This window comes from Vicugna pacos, chromosome 14, assembly GCF_048564905.1.
Source record: "Vicugna pacos chromosome 14, VicPac4, whole genome shotgun sequence".
Lineage (NCBI taxonomy): Eukaryota > Metazoa > Chordata > Mammalia > Artiodactyla > Camelidae > Vicugna > Vicugna pacos.
In genome coordinates, this window is record NC_133000.1 from 2,593,749 (window position 1) to 2,614,639 (window position 20,891).

The following is a 20,891-nucleotide window of genomic DNA, read 5'->3' on the forward strand; positions in this document are numbered from 1 at the left end:
GCAACTGTACTGAGACACCGGTTCCCACCTGAGATGAGCAGGAGTTTGGTCGGGAAACAGGCCATCTCTCAGGGGGTTGCAGATGGAGACCCTGTCCATGGAGGACAAGTTAGCAACAGCCTGAAATTTAATATGCCCGTAACAGTTTTGTTTTAGCAAATTCATTACAAGAAATTTGTTTAGCAGATATCTGCATGCCTGTGTGAAATGGCTTAAGTTCACAGTTATTCACCGAAGCATGGAGATAACCTAACTTTCATCAACAGAGACCTGGTTTATAGAATAAAATACGTTACAACCACAGGGCAGAATACTATGCAGCCATTAAAAAGAATGAAACAAGGTGGGAACAGCCCAAATGTCCATCGATGGATGGATAAATAAAATGTAGTACACATACATACAATGAAATGCTAGTCAGCCATTAAAAGGAAATGAAATTCTGATATATGCTATAACATGGATCAATCTTGAGGACACTATGCTAAGTGAAATAAGCCAGACACAAAAGGATAAAATTTGAATGATTCTACTTATTTTGAGATAGCTAGAATAGTCGAATTCTTGGAGACAGTTAGTGGAATGGTGGTAACCAGGGGCTGGGGGTAGGGCAGGGGGAGTTACTGTTCAAGGTGTCCGGGGTTTCAGTTTGGGAGGATGAAAAAGTTCTAGAGATAAATGGTGGGGATGGTTGCACGGCAGTGTGAATGTCCTTAATGCCACAGGACTGTGCACTGGAAAGTGGAAAATTTCATGTTATGTGTATTTTACCACACTAAAACAGGAGAATGAAGAAGTACTTTATGTGCTGATATGAAATAATCTCCAAAATATATCAAGTGAAAATAAAAGGTCCAGAATACTATGTATAGTATGTCATCACTTGTGTAAAAAGGATAGAGGGGGATAGAAGAAAACAAATTTCCTTTTACAAGCACAGACTTTCTCTGAAGCATAGGGAGGAACTGGGGGTCTAGAAAACAAATTTCCTGGGGGAGGGCAGGCAGGGGCTGGGTGACCTGGGGGTGTCAGTGGGTGGAAGGCAGGTGGAGGGAGAGACTTTTCAGCAGATGCTGCTTTGTACCCTCTAATTGTATAGCATGTCATCAAATTACGTATTTTAATTAAAACAATTAAAATTTTAAAATTAATGTAATTTTTAAAAGTTTTAATAGAGTTTTTCTTGCTTTCCTAAAAAACTGCCATCTTTCCCACTATGAAAAATCCATGTTCTAAATCAACAGTTTCTTTAAGATAGATTTTTAGAAAACAAATAGGCGCTATTCTTTCGTTCAGTTCAATTAAAGTATCATGAACACTAAATTTTTAATATAAAACCACTTGAAGAAAAATATTAACAGAAGATGTTGTTTTTGATCACGTGTCTGGTTCATACAGAGCTTTGAGCCCAAATGCTTGAGTTAAATCTTTCTCACCCTCTTGTAATCCATCGCCATAAATCAGATTCCAATGGAAATTCCAGGAGCATCTTTTCCCAAGAGATAATGGAGGATGAGCCACTTGAAAGTGAACGCCCTGCCCCTCCCTGGCCCGCATCCCCTGGTCCCGCATGGCTCTGTTGATGCCCAAGGACCCCGCTGGCTGGAGTCTTCCTTCCATCTGTCCCTGACATCCACTTCACTAAGCCCACTTCACCCCACCTAAAACAAAAACTCGGGTGCCGTCCATTACATTTCAGTAGGTTTCATACTCATCAAATCCTTTTTTTAAAATAATTCTTACTTTTTATTGATGTGTAGTCAATTTACAATGTTAGTTTCATGTGTACAGCAAAGTGATTCAGTTATACGTATACATACATACATACGATCAAATCTTGAGAATATTATCTTCTGTTGCCTTCAGAAGAGGCTAGTGGCTCCTAAACTGCTGGTTAGAGTTCCACTAAAAAGTAGGGTTTTTATAAGAAATTCTAGTGGGGAGGGATACGGCTCAGTGGTAGAGCACTTGCTTACCACGCATGGCATCCCCAGTCCATTCGGGAAAAAAAAGACTTAAAAAAAGACAAACTCTATCATCAGTAAATGTTCTTTGAAAATTCCTTCCCTTGTCTCATTTTTAACAGAAAAAAAGAGTCTTAACTCATTTTCTAAAGGAATTTTCCTTTCTTTTCCTTTTTTTTTTAATATGGATTCTCACTGCTGATGGCATTTTAATTTTTCCTGTGTATTATGCTCACATCTTAATGTATGGCTTGCCGCGCAGCTTTGAAGATTGGCCAACCTGAAATTAAAATTTGCACAACTGTTATTTGTGGTGGGGGAAACTTTATCCTTCAGATCATCAAAATACCAACCCTTCCAGATCCAGGGCTTCTTCCTCCCCGTTTGCCAACATTTAATTGCATAACCAAATTCTTACTGCTCAGACCACGCCTCATTCAGCGGCTGACTGCCTGGCCTGGCTGAACACACTGTTGGAAGAATGATTTGTCTGGGCAGATTCTCAGAGCCAACATTGATACATGTAATATTTAACATCAGAGGTGCTTAAACTTCACCCCAAAGAATACAGCCCCGCAATCAGGGCAACTGCTGATTTTCACATTTCAGCTACTTTTGTCCCACAAAAAAGATGTGGGTCTCTCAGAGGGAGTGGGGTTCCCTGCTCTCAAGTCACATATATGTTTAAGAGCTAAACAGACAGGAAAGAAAACTCTTCTTTTTTTCCTGACGTTGGACGCCAGCTTTGTCATTTCTCCAGTGTGTCCTCAGACAGATGATGTGGCTCCTCTGGGCCTCACTTACTGACGCCACCATAAAAGTAATGCCACTCCAAGTCCCACAAAGTCCCACAAACTGTATCGGTGCCCAGGTCACAGTGAGTGCACATTTAGGTTACTTTCCTTCCTTTAAAAAAATCGGTGATGTCCTTTTACATTAAGTACATCCATACCAATTTCTCAAAGCTGTAGCCCCACACGGCTGGAAGTTTCCTTAGTTTCTCCTTAGTTTGTGAAATATTAAGGGATGCTACTCTCTGGCTGTAACAAATGTGAGCTGGAATTAGTTCTCTGATGGGAACACAAGCAAAGTACGAGCTAGAGCTCCTTTTAACGACTCCCCTGACGCAGAGAGAGAGGAAATGAAGGCCCATTGCTTGGATCCTGGGCAGAAATGTTTTCCAAGGGAAAACCCTACATACCGCTCCCACTGACGGTTACAGGTACACTCAGCTTACAAACCAAACGCTCCTGTGTAACTGCCATCATAATGTGCATTTCAGGTCACGATAGGCATCTTAAGATCTGCCTAATCGGAAGCTTTCCAGGAATGTGTGTGTGGACTTCTGTTTGCTTTCAAAATAAGTAAATACATAATTAGAAAGGAAAAAGTCTTCTAAAACACTGCATTTACTGCCTAAATAGAGAAGCCTGATAAATAAGACCCCACGATGCCAAATTCTACAAACTAAGAGAACGGTTCCCCTGGACAGATTCAGTGTGGGCTTCATTTCGTGTGATTCCCTTGCACATTTAAAATACAAATCCAAAATACCCAAATTAAAACCTTTCGGAATTTCCTACCGTGTGTAAAATGACCAGGATTTGTGCTTCACATGATATAAGCTGTAACTCACTGCACAAGGAGACCCTGCTGTGTATCCAGGCATTTGGGCTGCAGATGCATCCTGAGATGTTAAAAATAACAACAGAAATGGCCTCAAGAGACCTTGACATTCTTAAGGGCAATATGACCGATGTATGGATTGGTGGTTTCTCAAGGCTGAGATCTCACAGCCAAGACACGGGAGCCAGGAATATCTCTAGACAACAAAGACGTGAACTGAGAGACTAAACTGAGAAAAACTCAGAAATTCTCACCTCTACCCTTTCTCCAGGAGAGACTTTCCCAACCTTGTGTGCAGACACAGGGAGGTAACAGCATCACTAACCATGACAGTCTCATGGGGACACTAGAAGACTCGTGGATAAAAGACAAGGGGACTGGCACCTGACATTTGGGGTTCTTAGAGATGACACCTTCCATCTCAGGATGCCTTTTAGAAAGAGAAGAAGTCAAGGACACTGAGGGATTAGAAATTATCTAATCAAGTCCTTTCTCCTACAGAGAACACATCTCTGGGCACCTGGTGTGCTAACTGTGAATTTGCATTAGAGACAAGACTTGCACCCAGGGCTCCTCACTCAGCTGCCCTGATCCTCACGTCACACAGGCTTGAAGCAACAGAAATGTCTTTCACTTGCGTGCAATTCAACATATATTCTCCTTAGAAACAGGATGTGCAGAAGAGGCCCTTGGGCTAGCCCTGCACACCCAACCCCAGAGCAAGAAGCAGCAGTGCATTGAAGATCACCTGCCAACTGAACTGCCTCCAACAGAGCCACTGTGCCAACTTGACGTGCTGGGAACAGTGGAATCAGAGACTCTACTCCCCTGCCAGGACCTTCCAGCTCCAAATGACTGCTGGTCATCATGAGGGGAAGCACTGGGCCCCGGTGGGTGAGGAGTGGGGAGTCAGGAGTGGGGAGCATGGGGCTTCCCAGGGAATAGCCACAGGGGAAATGCCTGTACCTCAAAGCTGGCTTCCCAGCTGCCGTGTTTTGGTTTTTAAGGGGAATGTTACTTATTTATTTATTAATAAATTTTAATTGAAGTGTAGTTGATTTACAATGTTAGTTTCAGGTGTATAGCAAAGCAATTCACTTATACAGGTATATACATACATTTTTTTTCAGATTCTTTCCCATTATATGTTATTATAAGAAATCAGATATGGTTCCCTGTTGCTCTACAGTAGGTCCTTGTTGTTTATCTATTTTATATACAGTAATTATATATAGTAGTGTGTATTTGTTCATCCCAAGCTCCTAATTTATCCCTCCCCCTCCCCAGCCGACACGTTTATTTTCATCCCTCAGCCTCAGGGGAAGGACCAGTTACCGCTGCCCTGTCCTCAGTCACCCCTGAGCGTCTGCACCAGTGTTTTTCTCCTCTCTGCCCTGCTGTTGCTGACCACCCAGTCTCCCGTTCGTACGTTGCCAGCGTAAACTTCTGTCCTTGAAATGAACACTCGGCAGTCTTTCTACAGCTTTCCGAGGTTTTATCAGCTCCACCAATGATGAGGAAAGAGAGGAGAAGTGGCTCTCTCTCTTGCTCCTTCAGCCCAGCCCCTCCTTTATTTCCTTCAAGTCCTGATGCAGTGCCTCCAGGCGCAGGAAGGCTTAAAATCCTGTGGCCAGATTCACCCTGGTGTAAACATGCTCAAGGGAGGATTTCTTGAGCGTCCTCGCTGGATTGAAGTAAGATTCTGAAAAGCAGGGTGCGGAGGTTGGGGTGATGGGAACTTGGAGGAGACACGCATTTTGGGAAGCCACGGCGAGGGAGGTGGAGGCAGCCCTCTGGCCACTGAGCCCACCCGGAGCGGTTGTGCTTTCCTACTTTCACGTCTGTCCTGAACTGGAGCATCAGCTGCTCGAGGAAAAAGCCGGTGACCTGTCTTCTCATGCTCCATTGGCCTGAGAAGGTCCTGGGTGTCTGGCAGATGCTTGATGTAAGCCTGGGAATTTCCAAACCACTTCAAGGTCATGACCTTCTTCAGTAGCACAGAGGAATGAAGGGTATTTCTGTGCCAGAATCTGGGAAAGCCATAAGCAGCCGCGAACAGCAGTTTTCCTCATTCTTCATACATTTGTGTTGACTTCCTGTCTCCTCATTTGAGGGCAGTGCCTCCGAAGTGAGGTTTTGATTCAAGAGTGTCACAGAAGCAGCCGTTGACCCGACCCGCCCGCCTCTCGGACCCAGGCCCGCTGGTCTGCACAACCGAGCAGGAGACAAACGTCTGGCTGGACTAGGGAGGGCAGAGAGAGCTCTGCCCTTCAGGAAGCTGCTCTAACTTTCAAGGCTGACTTTTCAAAGTCCAGGTCCTGGCATCAGTCCCCTCCCTAATTAAGGATTCATGGCTCTGGGAAGCAGGCATCCTCTTTTGGCTGGGATAACAATAGCCGTCCCACACAGGAACCCGCTTCTGAAGCCATCCACCGTGGAAGGCTGCAGGATCCCATCCAAAGAGCACATTGTGAAAGCTCCTGGTATTCCTTGGAAAAGCTCCACCAAATATACTGGACACACATCCTTCAGGTTATTTCAGAATATAGTCCGGGGCCCCACGGTTGGAAGTAAATAGGATGGCCCTCAAAGGCACGACACAGGGAAGTGCAGTGAGGACAGAGAACAACTCCCCAACCCAGGATGGCGGCGGGCGGCTTTCACGGGGCTGTAACAGAAACAGACTCCTAAGGATGGACGTAGTTTCCACTCAACTTGCCAAAAGGAGCGAAGAGGTGACCTATGAAAACTCTGAGCAAATGACAAGCTCCTCCATGCAAAACAGTGGACAACCATGCCCCACCTTTTCTGGAAGCAGAGTCTGAAGTCATGAAGGCAGAAAAGAAAGAGAAAAACAAAAGCACTTTGAGAATTTGATGGATGGTGAATACTGAAAGATTTATTGCAGAAGGCTCTGGAACCTGCCCTGGCCATCTTGAAACTGCGCATGGATTCCTACCTTCACAAAGCAGTTTCTGTGTGGTCCAGCCAAGGGCAAGTCACTGTTCACAGTGTTGCCAAAACACAGCTTCCAAACCCCGTTCACTGAGTTGAGACACTGGGACAGAGTCTTGGATGAAGTAGAAAAGGCAGCTTTATTTCTTGGCCAGGCAAAGGAGGTCACAGTGGGCTAATGCCTCTGAGACTGTGAGCCTGCCAGGGAGAGAAGGCAGAGGGTTTTTTAGGCAAACTCCAAGAGTTCAAGGGGCAGAGCTAGTTTCCATAGAGATTGCATGCACGGTAACAAATTGTTGCAAAGTTGTTCTTATTTTTTCAGATGCAATGGTCCCCTTCCCTCCGCTGGGTATGAAGTTTACCTCCAGCTTGGGACTATCTTAATATTCGTGCTCCTAGAACAAAGGTTGCAATAGGAAGGCAGTTTGTGGAAAAGAGCTCTAGAGAAAAACTTGTGCAGGTCAGAGTCAGGTTGATAAGTGCTTTTAGCCTTTCAAGCAGGCTGAGGCCTGAGACCTCCTGGGCTGCAGCTCGAACAACAGGATACAAGGAAACCACAAAGGGCAAAAACAACTGCAGACATGCACAGTTAGGGACAGTTATGAACAACAAGATGCACAAAACACCCAAGAGGAGGGCACTGGGGTCAAGAGGAGGGCACTGGGGTCAAAAGGAGGGCACTGGGGGCAAGAGCAGGGCACCGAGCATGATCCCTGCACACAGCACCACAAGGGGGCTGGGCGGACCACCCAAGCCTCCCTTTTTTTTCTCTGGCCTAACCCTGGTCAGCTAAAGCATGAGAAGAACCTTTTAAATCATATACAGTTAGGCAGTTACAAACATCATTACAGATACCAGATGGTCACTGATGACAATAGGGTCCTGCTCGGCTACAAGACTTGCAGCCTTCCTTCTGGCCCTTGTTATTTATTCTATGACCATGGCATTTTAATAATTTGAGTCTCTGCAATGCGTTCTAATTATAACCTTGTTAGTTGTTCAGCACCTCAGAGAAAACCTTCAAATTCTTTCAGCTACCTTCCACAGTCTGAAACGCGGCACCGAACATGTCTTGTTAGAAATAGCATGGAAAGTGCCATTCACATGGAAGGCCACCCTCGCTTAGCTTCATGGCTTCCCCATCCTTTCAGTATTGTGATTTCATCTTTATTGGATTTATTACCATGCTGCACAGGCAGTGCATACACTCAAATCACTCCACGGCTCAAAAAAAGGCAGAGAGACAGGTGGTACCTAGATGGAAATGGGGGGTCGCTGCCTTCTCAAAACTCAACAAGTTTGGAAGCTGGCCCCAGAGAGGTGAGAGTGAAAATAAAGCACAAAGCAAGCTAAATATAAAAGCATTCATCTCAGAATCTCTGTTTCCTTTTCATACATCCAGTGGAATATACTGATGTAAAAACAAAACTGCCACATCTCACCCAAACATTGATTTGAGCTCAGAGAGAAAATGAATGGGAACAATAAAGCAATCAAAATAGGTCTTGTCTTCAGATTATAGACCAAATTCACTTTCCTTTTTCTCTACAATGAAATGAGTTCCCTCAAAATTCGTATGTTGAGGTCCTAACCCCCAGGACTTCAGAATGTGACTATATTTGGAGATGAGGCCTTTAAAGAGGTGATTAAGGTAACATGAGGTCATATGGATGGGCCCTAATCCAATATGGCAGTGTCATAAGAAGAGCTTAGGGCACAGACACACACAGGGAAGTGGGGCACAGCAGAAAGGCAGCCAGCCAGCCAAGGAGAGCTCTCAGAAGAAACCAACCCTGCTGGCCTCCAGCCTCCAGAGCTGTGAGACCACAGACGTCCGTGGCCGAAGCCTGCCAGTCCGCCGTACTTTGTCACAGCAGCCCTGGTGGACTAGGCACCTTCCCCTTGAGGTCTCCTCACCGCCAGTTTTGAACACTGGTTCCTTCTTTTATCCACTTCCTTCCACTCCACTGAGCCCCTCACCATCTCTTCCTTCCTTCTGTTCTGTTCTTTCTTTACCTGTCTTTTATTTACTTATTTATTTATTTTTATATAGGGTTTGGGGTTTTGTTTTTGTTTTTTTGGTGGGAGGAGATAATTAGGTTTATTTTTTAATTTATTTAGTGGAGAGGTACTGGGGATTGAACCCAGGACCTTGTGCATGCTAAGCATAGCTTTCTACCAACTGAGCTATACACACCCCGCTCTTTACCTGACTTTTAAAAGGGGTTCCCTCACTTTCTTCTCAGACAGAGGTGAAGTCTGTGGAGGGTGAAAGGGAGAGAAGGCATTCTGCACCCAGACTCCCCAGTCTGCTGAGAGGCTAGGGCCCCCCGAGCTCACAGGTATCTCCGCTTTGCCAGGGAATCAGGCAGAATCACTTCTGACTTCATCAGAAGGTGTGATGCTCCCTTTCTGGATGACCTTGACCAAGTCACTCAACTTCTCTGAGCTTCTGCTGGCTTATAGATTTTTTAAAAAGGGGTGGTGATGCAAATTCCTGTGAAGGGTTTCAGAATGAGCCCCCCCAAATGTGCCACTTTGGCATGTGGATTGTTCTGAGCTGAAGCCATCTGGGCCCAAAAGACCCAGGAGGAGATTTTTTTACCTCCCCCTCAACTTCCTAAAGGAATTCAGTCTGGGGCCTGGCTCAGAAAGAGAGAACTTTATCCAAGTGACCTATCTGTATTGCACAGCAACACTGAATTACCAAATGCCCATCTTCTTATTGTCCTGCGACTGGCCCTCCCATTCCTCAGCTCAGGATGGCGTGGAAGGCTCAGCTGCCCAACTGGCCCTTGGCTTTCACGTCTTTGGGGCTCCCCAGTGTAAATAACTGATGTCGTTCTTCTCCTGTTAATCTGTCTTATGTCAATGTAATTATTAGACCAGCTGAAGAACCCGGAAGGGTACAGCATAAATTTTCTTCACCTACACTTGCACAGCTGTATGTGGTTCAATTGAGATAATACACTGGGTTGGGAATTTGGGATTAACAGATACATGCTACTGTATATACAATAGGTAAACAATAAGGATCTACTGTATAGCACAAGGAACTATATTCAGTATCTTACAGTCACCTATAATGGAATAGTATCTGAAAAAAGAAGAGGTAGATATGTATCAGTATAACTGAATCACTCTGCTGTGTACCTAAACATTATAAATCAACTATACTTCAACTTAGAAAAAAGATAGTACACTCAAAAATACTTTATATACTGGTCACAATAGCTCAGTTTTTCTATCTACAAAATAAGTTCTACCTAGAATTTCACAGTATGGTATCATGAAAAATGAAAGTCAGCAAATAATTAAAATTCTGTAACTCTGAATATTATATACTTTGGAGGATTATTTCTACTCTGTATTTCATTGGTCTGATAAAGTTTATTTTTGTTTCTCTTGATAGTTAATATTTACGAAGAGTGTTGTACTTGGTATTCAGAGGAGAATTCTAAAAACACAAAAGACCCGGTTCTAGCCTTCAGGCGTTCTGCCTTTGTCGCGGAAAAATGTGCTACAGCTCAGCGTTACAGCTCGGTTGTGACAGCAACCTGGACCCCGGTGACAGACCAAGCAGCACTTCAAGAGTTGGAGAACTCAGGTTTATTACACCAGCAAACCCACCACAATCAACACTTCAAACTCTGGACCCCATCTGTAGGTTTACTTATGCCTTTTATAGGCTGTCAGTTTTACACTTTGCAACATCATATGCAAATAAAGTACAACAGATGTTGACCAACCAGGAACAAGCTTTATAGAAATAGACCAATCAGGAGTGAGCTCCATGCAAATGATGTACTACAAATGGACCACTCAGAAGTTAGGGAAGTGGGCCAATCAGAAGTGAGAGTAATAACCAATCAGAAGTGAGAGTAATAACCAATCAGAAGTGAAGGAAAGAGAGCTCAGGGAACCAATAGAATTCTAGGTGTAAGTTGGCCGCTTTAGAGGCAAAAAAGTGAGATAGAGCCTCTGGGCCAGGGAACCCGGCGGTGCTAAGAGGAGAGCAGTAGCCCTGTCCAGGGGTCCTGCTAGTATTTTTATGGGGCTTCCCGCCTCCCATCTGTTCAGGAAAATAACATTTTAATTGTAAAAACACTTATAAAACTAGTTCAAAGTGGTTTCAAGGACTGTGATATGGTATACACAGCCAATTCTCACTGCAGTTGAAGCCAGTACATACCTGAACTTTTTAGGACAACTTTCCATGCAGCAGTTTCCAATTATCACCTACCTAAAGTCAGTGCCAGGAGACGCCAACAAATCTGATTTAAAATATTTAAAGCCTGGAAAGCTAATAACAACCCAAATGCTAACTACATACTGTACTTTGCTTTAAAGGAAATCTAGCTCTGTAACCATCTGTACAATAGAACCCTTTAATACACAAGGACTTCTAATATTCTTAAAACATAATTTGAATAACCAAATCTTAATTTTCTCTTTAAGTTCTTGGGAACCCCTGGAAAAGCAATATTCCGGTAGCAAAACCATACATTCTTCAGAAATGCAGTTGATATCTGACTTTAGAACTATCTCAACCAAAAAGAAAACTGCGTAGTTTTTTTTTTCTTTGGTGGAAATTAACAAAATTCAGAATCTGGTAATTTGGTTAGTAGGACACAGAGTTCAGATGGTTTAATGCTTCAGCAGCTGCCTAATCTGAACTTATATCCTGACTTTACCACTTACTGACCGTAAATTCTGGGGCAAATTACTGTACTTATCTGTCATCTTCCTCATATTTTAAATGGGTGCCTTTGCCTTGAAAGGGCAAGGATGATAACATGGGTGAAGCACAAAGCTCAGAGCAGTCAGTGCACCTCTGACGACAGTTGCAGGGACCATCCTGAGTGGAATTTATCAACGAAAGTGAATCGTAGTGGACTCTGATTACTTTCCAGTATTTGCCTCTCCCTAACAGGTGAGTTTCTCTAATTCAGCTTTGCCTGTCCCTCTACCACTTTCCTCTTCTCTCAAGTCCAGCACTGGGCACAGCATGAAGCAGAGCCTCAGTACATGTCTGATAAATGGACATATGTATATAACACAGATAATTTAAACACGGAGGCAGGGAAAGAAATAAACTAGTAGACGGAATACATCTTAACTAGTAACAGATCGGTGTCTTTGGCAAACAACTTAAATCTGGATAAATGGCTAAAAACGCCAAAGATACCTTTAACTATAGAAGGATAAAAGAAAAAAAAGGGTTGGAGAAGTATTTCTAACTTTTTCACGTCTTCCATCAGACCACAATCCAAGTATTTTCAAAAGCAGAGTATTAATGCATTGAGTAGGCGGTAGCCGAGAAGCCTGATTCCCTAACCCAAGGACAGCCGCTGCCTATGGGCTGGAGTTAACCACCGGGAGAGTCAAAGAAACACCAGACTTGTGGGCTGGGCCTTGGAGCTCCCCTGGACGCCGCCAGCTCCCCACTGGGCCCCTCCGTTGTCCGGCAACCGGGGCACGCCCCGGCTCGGCCCCGCCCCCCGTTGCCATGGCGACGCACGCTACCGCACGGTCCCGCCCCCCCGCTGCCATGGCGACGGAGGGCAACGCGGCCCGTCGGCGGGTGCTCGAGCCTCGGGGGCGCAGCTCGGGGCTCGCGCTGCACCTGCTGTGGCCGCCGCCACTTCCCAAACCCGCAGCTTGCCAGCGCTCTCAAGCCGAGCCGCTCACCCTCGTCTCCTCTCACCCTTGCTTCAGAAAGTGTTCCACGGACACAGGAGTTCAGCCACCTGCTGCTTGGTGGTCCCCTCCCCCCAAAATGAAGAAGGGGTGACCACCGGCACACAACACTCGCTTACCTTTCTCAGCATTCCTCCACGTTAACAGGGGTCTCTGGAGGGGTCGACCATCACGCGCCGAGCTCCAGCGGGAAGGAAGTCACCGAGAAGCGGTTGGGGGGCTGGGCCCCGGCGGGCGCCGCCGCGAGGGCCCCTGCGCCCTCCTCATTAGCACGACAAAGGGCAGGACCTTCGGGCCACTCGGTCCGCAGACGTTCAATCCGTCCGGCTGTTACTTTCCAGGCCACGGTTCAGACTGGCTCTGAACTGCTGCCTGGACGCCCCGGTTCCCTGGCGATGAACAAGTCATCCGTCGCGGCGAGTGTGCCCCCGGGTCCCGGGCCTGCGCTATTGTTTGCGGGTCCCTGCAGGGCGGGGGGGGGGGGGTGGGAGCGGCCGAAAGCCGTTTCAGGCCCGCAAAGGTTGAGTTTCTCGCCGGGCTTCCCTCTCTCGCTGCCTCCCAGCCCCTTGCTGTTGCATATTCATAAGAAGGCGGGTCCGCTTTCCATCTCTTGAATCCTCAGGGTTGAGGAAGCCGAGGCAGAAGTGGGGACGATTCGATTTGGAAGGAAACACCAGGAGGATTGGGTATAGGGGTAACGTAAATACGCAAACGTGGGGTCCCTGTTTCACAATTTCTCCCCCCACCTTCGGGCAGCAAGGACGCGGCCGTGCTCACACACACGCGCGCGGTCGCGCGCGCACACGACCTTCCTCAATTCCTGAATTGAGCAAAGGAAACTTCAAGGAGGTCCTGACTAAACCCCTGGTCCTAATTATAGCATCAGACTAATTGAAGGACTTGGGCGGTCGGGGGCAGGGTTTTTAAGGATGATGTCACCTATATGCTCCTCATGCCAAGAAAGCAGTTAAAAATTATACATGCAGAACTCACTGATTACATTGATTTTATCGAATTTCATCATAATTGATTGTCTGCTTTTAACGTGGTGCAGCCCTCCACCATGTTGAAAAACCCAGATTTTATGATTTATAAACAATTAAGTTGCTAATGGGAACCCATTTTCTGAAAATAAAAACAGTGTCAGGAAAATGACAGGCCTAAGGAAGTTCAGATACAGAGAGGGACAGTCTGATTGAGAAGCATGAAAAGCCATGGCTGCAGAGCTGTTTCCCCAAGACATAACAAGTGGTCCTCTAGAACGGTTTCTCTTTACTCCCTGAAATTTCCACTATGGGAGTCACCATGAGATTACATTCTGGAATCCAGACCTGGCCACCCCTTACAGTACAGGTGGTTACCTGAGAAGGTGACTTGAAGGGATACAAAAATGCTTCTGCTTAACCCTCCAGTTCCCAAACCACCTGCCATGATGCTTTCACCATAGAATTTACCCCTCTGTGTTACAGTCCAATAGAAAAGTCCCTGTGAAGATGTGAATTTGTTAGCTGAGGGAGGTGACCCATACTCATTACCCTCACTAATTACAGGTGGTTGGACTTATGGACGGACGTTAGAAATCCACTCACTCTGCAGGTCCTCTCTGGTGCCTGTGTCCTAGTGGATGTGGGTGCTAGGGAGACAACTGACAATGCAACAGCCCAGGGTCATGCCCTGGGAGCCAACCTCCTAGTTCAAAACAGACTACTAGCAAACATAAAAAGTCAGGTAGTTATCATGGCTGTAAAGAAAAAGCCATGTAGAAAGGCGGGAGCTGGAAGCCCAGAGGGGCCGTGACTTCCTGGGTGAAATGAGACGAAGTCCAGGTGCTCTGATGGGGTTTAGGTCCATTCTGCCCTTCTGTAGTCATCGGCTCTGTGGCCTCAGTTAATGGGTGCCCTTCTCAGCTTCTGCTTCCTCATCAAGCAAACAAACAAAAGACGAGGCTAGATTTTCAGTGGTTTATAGTGGGCAGGGAAAGTTGTCATGATGACATGCACTTGGAGGTGCAGAGGGTCTGACAGTGTGGTCAGGTGGTCAGTGCATGGATGCTGTGGGCAGACCTCTGGGCAAGACCCTTCACCTCCAAGTCTGGTTCCCCGGTTGTAAATGTGGGTAATAATACTGTAACAGAGCAGGACCCTATTGTCATTGGTCACCATATTTATAACTGCTTAATTGTGTAACAGCTTAAGTGGTTTTCTCTTGCTTTTGCCGACCAAGTTTAGGACAGAGAGGAGGCGTGGGTGGTTCAAGGCGCTGTGTGCAGGGATCATGCTCAGCGCCCTGCTTTAACCCCAGTGCCTTGCTCTTGACCCCAGCCCCTCAGAAACAGCAGTTGGGTGTTTTGTGCATCTTGCTCACAACCCGCCCAGCTCCGCATGTCTGCAGTTGTTTGTGACCCCTTGGGGTTTCCTTGTATCCTGTTTGAGCTGCAGGCCTCAGCCTGCTTAAAAGGTGAAGGCATTTAACAATCTGACTTTAAACTGCACAAGTTTCTCTCCAGAGTTCTTTTCTATGAACCGCCTTCCGGTGCCACCTCTGTTCCAGGTACAAGAACACTGAGAGTCCCAAAGCGGAGGTGAGCTTCACACCCAGCAGAGGGAAGGGGACATCTGCAAAACCAAGAACAGCCTTGCAACAACTTGTTACCCTGTATGTGAAGTCTAGGGAAAGCAGCTCTGCCCCCTGAACTTGTGAAGTTTTGCCGTAAATCCCTCTGCCTTCCCTGCCCTGCAGGCTCGCAGCTTCGGAGGCATTAGCCCCCTGTGACCTCCTTGCCTGGCCAAAAAATAAAGCTGCCTTTTCTACTTCATCCAAGACTCTGTCCTGGACTCTCAGTTTGGTAAGTAGGGTACAGAGGCCGAGCTTTGGCAACAATCGCCACCTCAGGGGTTGCTGAGACTGTCCAGTGAGGGTACAGAAATAATGGGTCCAGCTATTATGATCATGTCTCCCCTTCTGGAGGGCAGCCCCACAGCACAGCCTTTGAAAGGGGCGGCTGCTTGATCACGAGAACCAACCATGCTTTCTAATCTGGACCCTCGTCTGTGGTTCCCTCGCTGCAAAGGGAAATAGGATCAGAGGGGAAAGATGCCCCAGAGGCACCTGCTGGCCTTCCATGGGCGTCATCCCACCTTGGCTATCACTAACCATTGCACAGACTCAAAAAAGGATCCGAGAGGTCGACTTCCTACAAACGACACACAGCACACTTCTCCCTGGTGCTCTAGTCCCTTCTGAATAGTGAATAAATGCACCATGAGACCTGTCCTAGTCTCACTGAGCGCTCTGCACCCCGTGTGTGCCGTCAGGATTGTGAACTGTCTCCTGACCAGCCTTTCTCTTGTGTTGATTCCCGGGAACGACGCTGAAACCTGTTTCACATCTTTTCTCAGGGCCCGCTTTGAGAGCATGCTCTGAGAAACAGTTCTGGCACTGTCAACGAAATGCCTGTGAAAGCAGGTGGGCCGTGCTTCTGGACTTAAGACTGACACAGAGGAGGAAGGGGAAGCTGAAGTGGCTGAAGAGAGAGGGGAGGGAGCCCAGCCATGGTGCGTTGGCCGCCCTGCAACATGGCCCCAAGGAGAGGAACGCGGGGACCCAGGAAAGACAGCCAGTCACTCAGTCACACGTGAAGGTGCCAACTGGACCTCAGGCGAGTGGCCAGACACTAATGAGGCCCCTCACTAGCACATGCTAAACGCAGGAAACTGTCGCCACTTGTCTAGCGGTCCTGATTTTGTGGACACAGTACCTTGTTAGACACTGCCATCCAGGAGATCTGGCTCAATTACCACTCTTATAAATTCTTTTCTCAGCTTCTTTAATCATCTGTGGTTAATTAATTTGGATAAAAATTTCTTCTGCACTTGAAATAGTCAGAAATGTACTGTATTCCCTTCCTGGATTCCCAAGTTAATACGTGAGCCACGTGAGGCGAATTATGGGAAAAGATCTTTATCTAAGCCACATGCAGACAGAAATGCACACTCTAGAATCTCTCCAAATCTCGTATCAGTCCCATAAATTGCTCTAGAGCATACGAGGACTTAAATTAAATGAAAGGAAATCAAGAGGGGTAAGAAAGACTCACGTATGTCCAGTGTCCTAAACCATTCTAAGCATCAAACAAGTAGGTTACCCTGGGATCCTAATTAAAGTCACTTTTTATCATTTTCACTGTGTGCCCCAGAGAAACAGGCACATAAGTGAAACTGACAAGATCTGACAGTGTCATTAGCCACCAGCGCCACACCTGAGCAGGTAGCGCAGCCCCGCTGTGGTACGCGCTACGTTGCCACATACGAGAACCTCCAGCTCTCAACCTGCCAGGTGGATGCAGCGGGGAGAGAAGGGAGCTTGCAACAGAGCTTTCTTAGGAAATTCACTCCACTGTAAGCCCTTAAGTGCTGTTGGTCAGATTTCCCCAAAGCATTCACTGTGCACACTACCGTGTTACTACTGAAAAAGTAAGAACAAATTTTCACTCTCCACTTTTCCTTCTGTTCACTGGTTCCTTCAGCAACCATTTATCGAGCTTTTTCCAAAAAGCAATTGTCCACACGGACTTTAAAAATACAGTGAGAAGAGGGCATCTATACGTCAATCTAATTACCGTGAATTAAATCATTTCAACGCGGCTTTTAGGGACAATTTGCTTCACAGAAAACTGTGACTGTGGATGTAAACTCACTGTGGTGATCACTTTGCAACAGGTCCCTAGACTGAATCATGATGTTGTTCACCTGACACGAATACAGTGCTACGTGTCAATTCTCTCAATAAAAAGGGCAATTTCTGATCAAAAGAAGACACAATTTGAAGAATTCTGACACATTCTCTTCTAAAGCCAAGAATCCAAGTGTCGTATGAGTAACAGCCTTTCCTTGATTTGTAAGCTGGAGTTTTGGCGTAAAACATGTTTATAAGGCTGCGAGGTGGCTGACAGTGGCCGATGTCTTCCTGAAAGAGCGCCTGGGTGGCACGGGGTGGGAAGGCGTTAGAGACGTGAGGGGCTGGGACCAGAGCACAGGAAGGGAGAGGGGAGCAGGCCAGGGTGGGGGTGGGGACCCAAAATGGGGGAGAGGTGACAGCACCAGTTCCAAAGGGGCCTGTAATCCAAGGCAGAGTGGTTCCGATTAATCTGATTCAGGGACCACTGTCCCCCGGAAGGGGCTGGTGGTTTGGGCAGCAGTCTTAGGTAAGGACTCCTGTAAAGAACAGGACCCTCTGGGGTTTCCTGACAGACCCTCCCCATGTCCTCTGCTGCAGCTCCTCTCTGAAGGACCCAGATCGTAGCATCTCATGTCTATTTCCTGAGTTTTTCAGATGCTAAAAACCACCACCAAAGGGAAGAAATTAACTACCTGATGATAGAGAACACGTGGCCCCCAGACCTTCTGGCACCTGGGGTTTGATGGTGTTGATGTTCCCTCCACGTCAGCCAATCAGAGAATTGTGCATGAGCTGATCGCGGACCTGCGACCTCCTCCCTCACCTGGCCTTTAAATAGGCTTTGCTGAAACCCTTCAGGGAGTTTGGGGTTTTAATGGGCACGAGCCACCTCATCCTCCTTGCTCGGCTCTGCAATAAACCTTTCTCTGCTCCAGACTCCAACGTTTCAGTTTGGCCTCATGGTGCGTCGAGCACATGAATGTGCTTAGGTAGCACTCCCATCTTAGTAGCCGGGGAGGCTGAACTCAGTTACATAAGCACAGGTGTTGATGGTCCAGGAATTGGTGCCACGGGACTCAGCTCAGGGAGGGCAGGGGAGAGTCACGCAGTTCCAAGGACCATGGGGGGGACAGGTCCATGCTCCAGAGGACACATGTGGAGCGCATGCCCCAGCTGTCAAGGGTTGCTTCACATGACACCCGATCCACCCCAATTCCACCAGTTCTTCAAGTATCCCAGAGGCAGAGGGCCCCGAGGAAACACGCAGGGAAGGCACGGCCCCTGAGAGCTGCTCCCCACCAGCACCACCATGTGACACAGCATCCTTTCCAGAGAAGAGGTGGGAGCAATCTCCAGTTGACACAGGCTATTTGCTCTCAGCCACAAAGGAGGCAGAAAGGCTCCTACTGAGCACCTGCATACCTGGCGTTCCCTGTGTTCACCTCCCCGGATACACATATCCACGTGATGTGTACCACCGCTTCCATCCTCTTCCTTCAAATGATCCATTGTGGAACCACTGTCCATTATTTCAATCTTTTCTGAATGGTTTCTATTTTTTAGCTGATGCACATTCTGGGGAATCACTAGATATATCAATTTTACAATTATTGCATAAATGGGCACTTTTTTTTTTGCTGGCTTCGGTGGGATATAAACTTGCCCCAGAGTTCACCCTCAGTCAGCAGTTTGCTCACCGTCCATCCTTCATTCACTTGCTCAGTAAGCACTAATTCAGCACAAACCCTGTGCCAGACTCTATGCCAGGCCCGGGGAAACAGCCCCAGGCTCCTGCTCTCCAGGGGCTCACAGCCTCGTGGCAGAGAGACTGGGAGATGTGGCTCCGTAGCCGTAGCCGGAAGGCAGGTGTCAGTATCTGATTGCGGGGCTGTGGCAGCAGTGAGGAGAGGTGCCTCCCTGCACAGACAGGCACCATGGGGGAGTCCGCCTGTCCTGTCCACCCTCAGTTTTGTTTTTATTTTATTTTATGTTTTAAATTGTTTCTTTTTTTTTTTTAATTGAAGTACAGTCAGTTTACAATGTTGTGTCAGTTTCTGGTGCACAGCATCATGTCTCAGTCATCCATATACATACATAGCTTCCTTTTCATAGTCTTTTTCATTATGGGTTACTCCAAGGTATTGAGTGTAGCTCCCTGTGCTGTGCAGTAGGACCTTGTTGTTTATCTATTTTATACATAGTAGTGTGTATCTGCAAATCCCAAACTCCCAATTTATCCCTACACACCCCACTTTCCCTCCTGGTAACCGTAAGTTTGTTTTCTGTCTGTGAGTCTGTTTCTGTAAAAACCAGTATCTTTCAAATGTGAACGTAACAGCCAGTAGAAGAGTCAGTGGAAAAGTCTGACTCCACCCGGAAGGCTCTCTGTGCACTGTATCGATGGGCGGGCTGGCTCTTGCCCTGGTTGGGCTTGGCCAATGCAAACCCAGCAAGGGATCAGAAGGGAGGGAGGTGGGATGGGAGGGGGCTGGTGGTGTCATGGTTCCCATCTCCAGGAGGACCCCTGTGTGTGGGATTCACCAACTCCTCCTGGCTCACAAGCATTCACACCTGTGCGCTAATGAAGGCCCTGGGACTGCTGCTCTCAGCCCAAAGGCACTAATCCCTCTGCCCTCTTGCCTCTTCTATACCTGTTCACATTTCTGCAAATACCACCTTTCTCTTCTCTATCACCTCAGTTAATCCAGTTTAATTGGTGTCCTTTCTTATCGGAACCCTAACTGACACAGAGCTCAGTCGTAACAGCAACCAAAAAAAAAAAAAGAAAATTACATCAGAATTAACAAACCAGAAATGCAGGAGCCAGGTAAAGAACACTTCAAAATCAACAGAAGAGGACAAATGGAAAGGCAGCCACCGACTTGGACGGGCAACCCCAACGTCATAAAGGCGTCAAGCCTTCCTTGGTTAATTTGTAAGTTAAACGCCAGCAGATATTTTTACTGCTGCATTGCTATTGTTGTTGTTGTTTCATTTTTTAATGAAACAAACCAGTTTTACCATCCACGTTGCAAAACAAACAAACGAGAATAGCTAGGAAAACTCTGAAAAAGAAGAGCAAATGCTAAAACATGAAATTCCTATCACTAATTAAAAAAAAACCTATGGTACTGGCACATGAATAGAGAGAACTATGGAGTTAAATAAAAGCCCCAAAATATATGCAAATGCTTATGAAAAATTACAATAAACATTGCATCTTAAATCAGTGGGGAAAAGGACTATTTAATAAATGGTTTGGGGACCACAGGTAGCATTCTAGAAAACAAATGGAGCTGAGCACTTTGGCACATATCAGGGAGGGACAAATTAGGAGTTCAGGATTGACAGACACACACCACTATATATAAGATGGATAAACAGCAAGGACCTACTGTACAGCCCAGGGAACTATATTCAGTATCATGTAACAACCTATAATGGAACAGAATCTGAAAAAGAATAGACATGTGTATGTGTAACGGAATCACTGTGCTGTGCTCCACAAACTAACAGAACACTGTTAATCAACTTTACTTCAGTTAAAAAATAAATAAAAACAAAACAAACAACAAACAAAAAGAATATTCTGAAAGGACAGGCAAGAAACTGACCATGATGGTTGTGTGAGGACGAAGGTGAGGGCGGGGGCGGGGGCGGGGCCCAAGTAGGAGGGCGGTGAGGGCGAGGGTGTGCATCCCTTTCCTTCTTATATTTAAGGATTGAGCCCTGTAACTATATACCCTATTTAAAAATTTTTAAAAATGAAGATATATTAATCTTATAACCAGAGCCCCAGACGGACGGAGGCTAGTATGTCACTAGGAAATACTCCTTGTCTTAGGATGGGTCCCCCACACTGCGCGATGAGCAGCTTCTGTCCTTCTCCGAGAGGATGAACGAGGCCAGGCCTGTCGCCTTCGTTCCTCAGCGCAGCCAGGAGGCCGGGACGTTTACGCCCAGCGCGGA

At 46.6% G+C, this 20,891-nt stretch overlaps 1 long non-coding RNA gene across 2 annotated transcripts; it reads left to right on the forward strand.

Annotated features, from left to right (window-relative positions):
* Positions 1-12,158: 12,158 nt before the first annotated feature.
* On the forward strand, positions 12,159-15,060 carry LOC140685473 (uncharacterized). Of its 2 annotated transcripts, XR_012058712.1 has the most exons (4): positions 12,159-12,661; positions 12,868-12,939; positions 14,567-14,702; positions 14,796-15,060. It is a non-coding gene; the product is annotated as an uncharacterized lncRNA (long non-coding RNA). The 2 variants fall into 2 exon arrangements; XR_012058711.1 differs by having other exon boundaries at positions 12,159-12,939.
* The last annotated feature ends 5,831 nt before the right edge of the window (positions 15,061-20,891 follow it).